The following is a 10,206-nucleotide window of genomic DNA, read 5'->3' on the forward strand; positions in this document are numbered from 1 at the left end:
GATAAGGGCCAATCTTTGAGGATTAAGATGAGAAGCTTCTTCACTTCAAGGGTTGCAAATATTTGGAATTCTCAACCCCAGATGGTTGTAAATGTTCCATCGTTGACTATATTTAAGGCTGAGATAGATAGATTTTTGGGGGGTAGATTCTCAGGGAGTCATGGGATATGGATGGGAAAGTGGAGTTGAAGCCAAAGATCAACTATGATCGTATTGAATAGCAGAGTTGGCTGGAGGGGGTGTATAGTAGTCTACTCCTATTTCTTATGTTCCTAGGGATGTTCCAAGTGCAGCGATGCACCACAATGCTTACAAAAGCAGTGTTGCAATTGGATAACTTGCAGCGCCTTGTTCCACACATATCCAAACCTGTATTTGTTTCTTGTTCCCATTCTTAAAGCCAGAAGACTTGAATTTTTATAGATATTTAAAGTGGCAGGGAAGCAGAGAACCAATTGTGTTGAAGCCATCATACTGTTCATCTGCCTCTCAGTTAAGTACTTGAGCCCTGGTGCCACTCCTGAACAAAACACTTCTGCCTAGTCTAACGCACCAAACTAGCTCACCACTTTGCACGGTTGCAAGTGGAATATTTTGAGAGTTTCAAATTTTACACCTTGAATTTTGTGTACTCTAATCATGTTTAAGAAATTACTGATTCATTTATCTGCTATGGTTGATATTCTTGACTGTGGGAACTTGGCGAGCTCTGTCAGCTGTCAAGTGAAGGAGACACAGCCCACTTTCATCACTTGGGTATACTTCAGTAGGATTCATATTTTCCTTTACAATGAGGTAACTGGAAAGGTGGCTGTTAGACTTAAGAGTCCAACTGCATTCATCTCACGGTACTTTTACAATGCCTGATGTGTCAGATGCTACTTTGAGATGTTCAAAGATTTCTCGATCCAAAGATTACCAGTTAATAGGTAAACAAAACCATTATTTAAATCACTAGCAACTGCAGAAGTCATTAAATGGTTGCTACCAGTATTTACAGCAGAACACCCACAGTTACTCTTGTGTGGAACGCGGTCAAATATAAATATTTCCCATGATATTGCTGATTTCTCTTTTGACCTGAAGTGGTTTGTAAAATACTTTGTCCTCCTGAGCAACTATATATTGCGAAAACATTTTTGATCAATTTGACTAGTTAAAAATAACTTTATTCACAACACAGACAAGAAGTACTCTTGGATGATTTGATAGGATCTATGATTTTTTTTCTTTTGTCATTTCAATAATCTGTGTGTGGGTTAATATTTACAATATACAATTTATAATGTTTACATTGTCAAGATAAAAATCTTGCGCCCAGGACTTAAACATCACCATTATTTTTCCTACCAACTTGTTTACTCCACCAATTGATGAAATGGCCTAGAAACATTTGTATTTCATTACATATAAAAAGTGTTATAATGTTCTGGCCCTTCACGCTATGGTGACTTTGCCACTTTGTGCTGCATAGGGATGAGAAAATTCTACTATTTGGTGGAATTCCACCCTTATAATTTATTTTCTGACTCCCGCCTCCCATCGGCCACCGCTGTCTCCAATACAACCAAAGCCGTGAAGAGTCTCAAAGTCCAGAAAATCTCTGCCGCTAGTGAGGCTGGGAGCAGGCTTTTGGGAGCTGTCACTCATTTCACTAAAAGGGCGCACTCTGTTGCTTTACACTTGTTGGAGCTGGGGTTTGGCAGGCCTGGGGTAGAGAAAAGGGAGCAGCGGAGCCCAAGTTTCCATGGGATTCAGCAGATTTGGGGTGGGGTTCGTGACGGGCTGCTCAGTGAGTAACTGGGGCAAGGGGGGTTTGGAAGGGGCTCTGCTGAGTGGGAGGAGAGGGGGTTTGGGAAGAGGGACTGCTGAGCAAGTGGGGAGAGGGGCTGCTGAGTAAGCGTGTAGAGGGGGTTTGGAAAGGGGTTAGTGAGTGGGGAGGGGGTTTGGAAAGAGGGGCTGCTGAGTGAGTGGGAAGAGGCGGTTTGTGGAAGGGGCACGTGTATGGTGGGGGAGAAGGGGTAATTACAATTGTGTGTATCGGAGGTGGGAGAGAGAGGCTTCACTGAAATTTCTGTCATTTGTATTAATTACAAATGATAAAAATTACATGATTCTTTGTTCCAAAAAATTTTAAGACCTTTGTGTCCTCAGTCACTCTTGTCCCTGGGGTTCCTTTCTAGAGGGATATAATTGAAAAGTAGGGAGGTTTTGTTCAATCTGTTTGGAACCTTGGTTAGGTTACACCAGGAGTACTGTCAACAGTTGTGGTCTCCACTTAGAAAAAGTACATAAAGGCACTGGAGAAGGTGCAACGAAGATTCACAAGGATAATACCGGAACAGAGCATTTAATCATCGGGAAAGGCTGAGTGCTTTTCTCTAGAAAAGAGAAGACTGAAGGGTGACTTGATGGAAGTCTTTTAAGATTATGAAGGGGTTCAATAATTCAATAGGGATTTCATGAGAAACCTCCATACCCAGCAAGTGGTGAGAAAGTGGAACTCGCTATGACAGTGAGTGGTTGAGGTGAATAGCATGAATACATTTATGGGGAAGTTAGATGCATACATGAGGGAGAAAAGAATAGAAGGATATGCTGATGGGGGGAGATGAAAAGGGATGGCTGGAGGCTTAAGTGGATCATAAATACCAACACAGACAAACTGAGTCGACTGGCCTGACCATGTGCTGTAGACTCAGTGGAGTAGAGACAAATGTTTTATTTGAGATCTACTCCACCTGCGGTGACAGGAAAAACACAATAAAATAAACATACTTCATCATCTGTGAATCATTTCAGTGGAAATGTGCACTCCCAGGGTCAAAGGGCATCAGCCCACTGGAAGCAAAGTCATGAGACCAGCCAATCCAGCAGAAAGAAACCCTCCAAACCTTCCACATCGCCAGCTGTCCGAACATTATTCAGTCCTGGATGTGCTTACCAGCAGCAATAACAGCAGAATCCCACCCCTGCAATCACTTGTGAATTCGTTGGTGTGTCAGCAGGTTGGATAACTGAGTGAATCCCTTCCCACACTCAGAGCAGGTGAACGGCCTCTCCCCAGTGTGAACTCGCTGGTGTCTCAGCAGGTGAGATGACTGAGTGAATCTCTTTCCACACTCGGAGCAGGTAAACGGCCTCTCCCCAGTATGAACTCGCTGGTGTTTTAGCAGGTGAGAGGACCGAGTGAATCCCTTCCCACACTTGGAGCAGGTGAACGGCTTCTCTCCAGTGTGCACTCGCTGATGTGTCTGCAAGGTGGATGACTGAGTGAATCCCTTCCCACACACAGAGCAAGTGAACGGCCTCTCCCTGGTGTGAACTCGCTGGTGTGTCAGCAAATGTGATGACTGAGTGAATCCCTTCCCACACTCAGAGCAGGTAAATGGCCTCTCCCCAGTGTGAACTCGCTGGTGTATCAGCAGGGTGGATGAATCACTGAATCCTTTCCCACACTCGGAGCAGCTGAATGGCCTCTCCCCAGTGTGAACTCGCTGGTGTGTCAGCAAGTGTGTTGACTGAGTGAATGCCTTCCCACACACAGAGCAGGTAAACCGCCTTTCCCCAGTGTGAACTCGCTGGTGTGTCAGCAGGTGTGATGACTGAGTGAATGCCTTTCCACAGTCAGTGCAGGTAAATGGTCTCTCTCCAGTGTGAACTCGCTGGTGCTTCTGCAAGGTGGATGAATGACTGAATTCCATCCCACACTCAGAACAGGTGAATGGCCTCTCCCCGGTGTGAACTCGCTGGTGTCTCAGCAGGTGGGATGAATCACTAAATCCCTTGCCACACTCAGAGCAGTTGAAAGGCCTCTCCTCAGTGTGAAGTAGCTGGTGTCTCAGCAAGTGTGATGACTGAGTGAATCCCTTCCCACATTCAGAGCAAGTGAATGGCCTCTCCCCCGTATGAATGCGTTGATGAGATTCCAACTCAGAAGGGGAACGGAATCCTTTCCCACAGTCCCCACATTTCCATGGTTTCTCCATGGCGTGGGTGCCTTTCGGACTCTCCAGTTTCAACAATCGCTTGAAACTGCCTACACAGAACACGTGTATGATATCTCCCTGTTGCATATGCTGCAAGCGTTAAAGCTCTTTCCACAGTCAGTAGATTGGAACACTCACACTTGGGTGTATATGTGTGCGCGTCTCGGTGCTTTTCCAGTCACAATAATGTTTAAAACCTTTTGAAGCAGACAGAACAAAAATTTCTCTTAGATTCAAAGGCCGGTGATAGTCAGGTCCCAATGAATTGAGTGGCACTGTTTGATCCTGACGTTTGGTATGAACTTTCAGTTTGCAAATCCTGCCCTTTGAATATCCTGCAAAAGGTATTTACAAAAGTCCTCAATGTCAGTACAGATAGAAATTCAGAACAGACAATACTAGTTTCTATGGAACATTTTTCCCTCTCGTGTTCCCCAAAAGCTGTAAACCTCCGTCCCGCACACTCGCCCACCATTCTCACTTTGCTCTACCTAAAATATGCCCTCCCGATTCTCCTGAAGGTGCCAATTCATGGTGATCAACAGATCCATGCTCAAGACTTACTGTCCAGGTCACAGAAAGCTGAAAATCTTCATGTGTATTACGAGATTAGAGATACACCAGGAACGTGAGGAAGAACTCTATTTAAACAGCTAGTTATCATGACCTGGAACTTGCTGCCTATGAGGATGGTGGAAACAGAGACACTTAATTATTTTTAAATGAAATTGCATGGACACTTGAAGGAAATAAACTTGCAGAGCCACGTGGATGGGACTGACCAGATTGCTCTACCGCAAATGGGCATCGACTTGAGTTGTCGAAGGACTCCTTCTGTGCTACAGTACCATTCTACAGACTAGAAATAATAATAAATTAATGTTGTTATAGGACCATAAATATATCTAATTTGTACCATATAGCAACATTAGGCACATCCATGTACTTCATTACTATACTGCCTTAAATGTTGTCCATCTCCAGGGGAAACCACTCCTTTAATTATGAGCATTAGAAAAGAGGCCATCCTTTTAGCCAGACAAACACGTCTCAAGCTGAAGGAGTAAGGGACGTCAACTTAACAGTAGACTCCACAAAGAGAAAGAGAGAGAGAGTGACCTGGACCAACCTTTCCAGAGTCTGCACCCTCCTAGGATTCACTTCCTATCCCTTCAGTTCCTGTAAGTCAATAATTAAACCCAGAATTAGGGAAAACGTGCAAAGGGGGTAAACGCGTTTTAGTCACAACTGTTGGACAGAACGGTAAATTTCAGTGCGCGTGTGGGAAGCTAAATTTTCATTCAGAAAAAGAGAAAAGAAATAACTTTCGCTGGGCAGCAACGAGCAAGTGAATAAAGCTCATTGGCTGAATGCGAAAGTTGGGCAACGTGGGAGCTCAGTGTAGTCACTGGCGCAACGCCTGCGCTGATTGGCTGGAGAGGAAAAGTGTTTCCGGTTCTCCAGCTCTTTCCATTGGTCAATCCAGCCACATGAAGACAATGAGGGAATGGAGCCCGACCCCACGTGAGAGTCGGAGAGACTTTGACCGCCCAACGCGCTGAGCCAATTAGGAAAAGTTGGAGGACCAGTCCTTCTGGTCCTCCAGCCAATCAAAGCGCGAGGTTTGTGCCATTCCCCGCCTCTTCCCAGAACATGCGGAGACCCGGGCCATGCTCTGGCACTGCACGTATGCGTCTTTGTGACGTTCACTCAGTACCAGCCAATTGGGAATCACACTGCTCCGCGGCGACGTCCTCGGGCTCCAGTCTGCAGGCCAGGGGCGCGGACAGGAAAGCCCCGTACCCACCCATTGTTCACCCTCCCCCTGCTTGAGCTTGTTACCGGCTGACGGCTCCGGCCAGAGCGAGAAGCCGCTCGACGAACGCCCGCTCCCGTCCTCTACGGTGGCTGGCTGGTCCAAAAAGAGATCGACACCGACCGCTCGCGGCAGCCGCACTGTGCCTGATCCGGACAGGTCGGTGAGCAGCGCTTCTTGCGCCTGCGTGCTGGGCTACCAGCTGAGGGAGTGGGGGAGGGGAAGGGACTTTGCAAAATGTCTTCCCTTCATTTCCCCCCCCCCCCAGCTGATGCAGTTTGATTTTAAACACCACATGATTTTTTTGTAGTGATAAAGGCCCTTCAGTATTTGCTTTGAAAATTCTTCTGATATTTCAAACCTCGCCGAGGGAAGCAATGCCAGGTTATGGGTGGGGTGAAGAGGTGTGGGTTGGGCACTGAACTGGGCCCTCTGTGTCATCAGGGGCAAGGCCAGGCTTCCCGCTCCTCTCCGTGTTATCCTGTGGCTGGGACGGAGCCTGGGGTCAAGCGGGTAGTCTGGGAAAGCTATTGGGGATGGAGTGAAGTCCACCAGAGTCGAACAGTCAACAGTTATCAAGAATATGGCCAGACCTGGAGATTCAGTCAGTAAATGGCAGCGCCAAACCGCAGCCAGGGTCTGAAGGGTTAGACAAGGGTACACAAAAAGCAGGACATATTCAACCCAGCCAAGTACCGCCCATCAGTTTACTTTCGATCATCAGTAAAGTAATGGAAGGGGTCATCAACAGTGCTATCAAGCGGCATTTGCTTAGCAATAACCTGATTACTGACGCCCAGTTTGGGTTCTGCCAGGGCCACTCAGCTCCTGACCTCAATGCAGCCTTGGTTCAAACATGGACAAAAGAGCTGAACTCCTGAGGTGAGAGTAACTGCCCTTGACATTGAGGCTGCATTTGACCGAGTGTGGCATCAAGGAGCCCTGGCAAAACGGGAGTCAATGGGAATCGGGGAGTAAGCTCTCCACTGGTTGGAGTCAGACCTAGCATGAAGGGAAGTGGTTGTGATTGTTGGAGGTCAGTTATCTCAGTTCCAGGACATCACTGCAGGAGTTCCTCAGGGTAATGTCCTATGACCAACCATCCACAGCTGCTTCCTCTATGACCTCCTTTCTATCATAAGGTCAGAAGTGGGGATGTTCGCTGATGATTGCACAATGTTCAGCACCATTTCCGACTCCTCAGACACTGAAGCAGCCCATGTCCAAATGCAACAAGACCTGGACAATATCCAGGCTTAGGCTGACAAGCGTCAAGTGACATTTGCACCACAGAAGTGCCAGGCAATAACCATCTCCAACATGAGAGAATCTAACCATTGTCCCTTGATGCTCAATGGCATTATCATCACTGAATACACCACTATCAACATTCTGGGGGTTACCATTGACCAGAAACTGAACTGGACTAGCCATATTAATACTGTGATTACATGACTAAGTCAGAGGCCAGGAATCCTGCGATGAGTAACTCACCTCCTGGCTCCCCAAAGCCAGAGCACCATCTACAAGGCACAGATCAGGAGTGTGATGGTATACTCTCCAGTTACCTGGATGAGTGCAGCTCCAACAACACTCAAGAAGCTTGATACCATCCAGGACAAAGCAGCCCACTTGATTCGCACCCCATCCACAAACATTCACTCCCTCCATCACCAACACACAGTAGCAGCAGCGTGTATTATCTTCAAGATGCAATGCAGAAACTCACCAAGGCTCCTTCGACAGCACCTTCCAAACCCATGACCACTACCCTCTAGAAGGACAAGGGCAGCAGATAGATGGGAACACCACCACCTGGAAGTTCCCCTCCAAGTCACTTACCATCTTGACTTGGAAATATATCGCCGTTACTGGGTCAAAATCCTGGAATTCCCTTCCTAACAGCACTGTGGGTGTATCTACACCACATGGGCTGCAGCAGTTCAAGAAGGCAGCTCACCACCACCTTCTCAAGGGCAGTTAGGGATGGGCAATAAATGCTGGCCCAGCCAGCGAAGCCCACATTCCATGAATGAATAATAAAAAAGTCTCTGACCTGCCCTTGTTGCCATAGTATTTATATGGTTGGCTCAGTTCAGTTTCTGATCAATGGTGACCCCCCCCGCAGGATGTTGATGTTGGGGTGTTCAGGGATGGTAATGCCATTGAATGTCAAGTGGAGATGATTAGATTCTCTCTTGTTGGAGATGGTCATTGCCTCGCACTTGCATGGTGTGAATGTTGCTTGCCACACAGTTCCCAGACTGAATATTGGTGCAAATGGACATGGACTACTTCATTATCTGAGGAGTTGTGAATCCACTCTGGTTGCATAACCCTTAATAACTTTGCCCAGGAAAAATCTATCCAACTCTGTTTTGAAATTTTCCATTGATCCCAGCTTTTTGGGGGAGTGAGTTCCAGATTTCTACTAGCCTTTTGTAGGCTGTTCGACCCACTAGGCTTTGTGGGTTGGTGTATTCATCATTAAAATCCCAACTTCCAGTGGCATGTCAGTTTTGAGATTGGATTGAGATACGGAGCTGGAGAGAAGCTGAGTAGAGCAGCGAGAGTCAGCCTCTTTAAGGAACGCTATCTCATTCCTACCCCATCAATGACAGGATTGTTCTTGGTTGCTTCTTGTGTGTCAAATTACGTGCCCACTTTACAGGCTCACAACACAGAATCATACCGTAGTATAGCACAGAAGGAGGCCATTTAGCCAATCAAGGCTGCACTGGCCCCTTCAAAGTGCAAAACAGTTAGTCCCACTGCTCCACTCTTTCTCCATATCCATGATAATATTTCTCCTTTAAGTATTTATCCAATTGCCTTTTGAAAGCCCTTCTCAACTTAGAGATGGGCAATAAATGCTGGCCTAGTCAGCAACACCCACATCCCGTGAAAGAATAAACAAAAAAAAGTTGAATCTGTTCCTTCCACCCTACTAGACAGTACATTCCAAATCCTAACCTAATGTTAAAAGGTTTTTCATTATGTTGTCTCTGGTTTTCTTTTAATCATTTGCCTTGAATCTGTGTGATCCTTCTGTCATTGTAAACGTTTTCTCTTCAGTTAATGATTGGAACACCCTCTATCAAATCTCCTCTAGGAGTTCTCAGCTCAAATGGAGAATAATCCCAGCTTTTCCACTGGAGGGACAAGCGCTATTGGGGATTGCTGGCCTTGGCAGGAAAGCTCACATCCAATGATAGAATAAAATAAAGAACCACTGACTGCCAGTTAGACCCATGAATAGAGGAGGGAAGAAAAAAATCAGAAACTGGACAACCAATTGTCATTTTCCAGAGAAACTGGAGAGTGTGTGGGACAGGATTTACAACTTTGCTGGAACAAGAGAGGAAAGCATGTTTCATAGAACTAGAATTGTCTGTTCTGAATTTCTGTCCTGTACTGACAGTGATGACCTTTGTAAACTCCTTTTGCAGGTGTTAGAAGGGGAGGTTTTGCAGACCGGAAACGCAAACCAAATATCAGGTCAAGATCTGATAGAGTCACTGGATTCATCAGGATCAGAATATCATCGGCCTTTAAATGTAGAAGGTGAAATATTTGTTCTATCTGTGGTAAAATATTTCAAAAATTATTGTGACTAGAAAAGCACCGAGACACACATTCAAGTGAGTGTTCCAGTACGCTAGCTGTGGAAAGAGCTTTTTATGAGTTACACAGCCTGACATCGCACCATACAAAGCGGGGAGGGACTGTGCAGGTGTTCTGTTTGTGGCTGAGCCTTCAACTGATCACCAAGTTCAGGGAATCACAAGGACACCCACACCATGGAGAAACCATGGAAATGTGGGGATTGCGGGAAGGGATTCCGTTCCCCATCTGAGCTGGAAACTCATCGACGCATTCACACCGGGGAGAGGCCATTTACCTGCTCTCAGTGTGGGAAGCGATTCACTCAGTCATCACACCTGCTGTTACACGAGCGAGTTCACACCGGCGAGAGGCCATTCACCTGCTCTGAGTGTGGGAATGGATTCAGTGATTCATCCACCCTACGGAAGCACCGGCGAGTTCACACCGGGGAGAGGCCATTCACCTGCTCTGTGTGTGGGAAGGGATTCACTCAGTCATCCAGCCTGCTGAGACATCATGGCAGTCATACCAATGAGAGACCTTTCAAATGCGCTGACTGTGGCGGTGGCTTCAAAAGCTCTCAGGAACTAATGGTCCACCAGCGCATTCACACTGAGGAGAGACCATTCAGCTGCTCTCGCTGCTCGAAGAGGTTTAGAAAGTCATCCAACTTGCTGACCCACCAGCGAGTTCACACAGGGGAGAGGCCGTTCACCTGCTCCGTGTGTGGGAAAAGATTCACTCGGGCATCTCACCTGCAGACACACCAGCGAGTTCACACTGGGGAGAGGCCAT

The sequence above is a fragment of the Carcharodon carcharias genome, chromosome 22, assembly GCF_017639515.1.
Source record: "Carcharodon carcharias isolate sCarCar2 chromosome 22, sCarCar2.pri, whole genome shotgun sequence".
Taxonomy (NCBI): Eukaryota; Metazoa; Chordata; class Chondrichthyes; order Lamniformes; family Lamnidae; genus Carcharodon; species Carcharodon carcharias.